Here is a 2186-nt window from a genome sequence, read left to right on the forward strand (position 1 = left end):
CGGTTTAGCCCTTTCCAGGACAAATCTGTTTGTTTTCCTAGCAGTCCATGGTATTCTCAAAATACATAAATAGAGGTGGGGGAGAGAGAGAGAGACTGACTTAATAGTGGGATTGCTAGATCAAATAACTTTTTAAAAAAATATTGACAACTTTAATAGGTTCTCCTTTTTTAAATTTTATTATTTTTGGGTGTGTACTGTCAAATCTGATCTGACAGGCACAGGAGGAGATTGCCCCTCCTTCTCCAGCAGAGCATCTGGTGGATTCGAACCGCGCACCTCTGGGATTGCACTGCAGCTCCTTGCCACTAGGTCACCAGAGCTCCCCCAAATAACATTTCTATTCCCAACTTTTTAAGGAAGCACCAAACTGTTCTCCATCACTGTTGTAGGATTTTACACTCCCACCAACAGCGCAGGAGAATTCCAGTCTTTGAACACTTGCCAGCATTTGTTGTTTGCTTTCTTAAGAACTTTTCTACTATTGCTGAAGTGAGAGATCCGATTGTTGTTCAAAACATGTTATAAGTGAGGCCCTGGGCAACACTTGTAAAAGCTGATATAGCAAAATACTTTACTGGGAAGGAGCTGGTGAAACACTTAGTTATTTCCTGCAAAGCATTTCCTTTGTAGAAATGGCACCATCTTTGAAAGGCAAGCTGTGCTGGTGGCGGGATAAGCAGAGGCTGGTGGGAGCAGGGAGAGAAGGGGTATTTCGACCTCTGCTAAGTGCCCTCTCAGCCTGGCTCAGCTCTCTGCTGCCCCCCAGTGCAGGCTCTGTGGCATGGCATCAGAGTACCACCCTTGACGGTGGTTGCTCTGGGGTGGGGTGACTCATCTCTTTCAAATACAGGGTGGGGGTATCTGTGGTCAGTGCCTCACTCTCACCTTACCCTGAAAGCTGCCATCCTCTGTCACCCCACAAATTGTCCAGTGCCCAGAGAGCATGTATCATTAGCAATGGTTGTGCCTTCAGTTCCAGGCACGGTGCTAAGGAGCCCTTTAATGCTCATAGGGTACTGATGACCCATGTTAAGGATGTGGAAACAGAGTTCTGAGAGGTTCACATGTTCACTCAGAGCCACACGACTGTTTAGAGGTTGAGTTTCAGTTTATAAAGTTTTTTTGGGTTCCCCCTCTGGGGACATTTTGTTATTTTGCAAGAGAATTGAGGTGAAGGGGAATTCCCAGCGGAGGAAATGCATCTGTAATCTCTCTAACGGGGGAGATATTAAGGACAGGGCTGTGGGAAAACTGACTGTGACTTTGCCCCTCAAGTCTTGGTGGGTGTCGTGGATTGATTGTGATTCCCTAAGCTGTGTGTCATTGTGACTGGGCTGTGATTCTCTGTGGCTTGACAGTTATGTACCCGTATAATCCTCCCCTTGGAGCTCTGTTGGCCTAGTGGCAAGAAGTTGCACTGCAGTCCCAAAGGTATGAGGTTCGAATCCACCGGATAGATGCTCCTCGGGAGAAGGACGGGCATCTCCTCCTGTACAGTTTACTGCCTCTGAAAACCTGCTGGAGGGTCAGCTGTGGGTCAGTTCCCACCGACAGAAAACAATAATCATGCCCTAGGAAGTGATGTGATGCCCACTGCTCACTGTCGGTAGTTGTAAGGGGATCAGGTAACACCCTGACTCAGGTAATGGCCCTGATCAAATATCAGAGAAACTTCCCTAGGGGGTGACCTGCATCACCTTTTATAAGAGAGAAAAGCAGGAGGGATCGCTTAGCATCTCCAAGAAAGAAGAGACTGGAACACAGTAAGTCCCTTGAACCCAGGGTCCCTGCACTGAGAACCTTCTAAGTCCAGGAAAGATAGATGCAATGACACATGGAGGTCTCCAAGTAATGAAGGAACACCAGGTGCACAGACGCTGACGGGAGACCAGAACCTTCTTCCAGGGCTGACAGACTGGGAAAGCCTTCCTCCATGGCTGATGTTAAGGGCAGACTTCTGGTCTCCTAAACTGTGAGGGAACAATGTTTGTTAAAACTCTCTACTTGTTGCACACCCATGTTTATTGCGGCTTTGTTCACAATAGCAAAGAGCTGGAAACAACCCAAGTGCCCATCAGTAAATAAATGGATAGAGAAGCTCACACAATGGAATACTATGCAACATTGAAAAACAAGGAACTAATGAAATATTATGCAAAATGGATGACTCTGAAGGATATTAT

Source organism: Elephantulus edwardii, unplaced genomic scaffold (assembly GCF_000299155.1).
Source record: "Elephantulus edwardii isolate Elephantulus edwardi_28Jun2011 unplaced genomic scaffold, EleEdw1.0 scaffold00127, whole genome shotgun sequence".
Taxonomy (NCBI): Eukaryota; Metazoa; Chordata; class Mammalia; order Macroscelidea; family Macroscelididae; genus Elephantulus; species Elephantulus edwardii.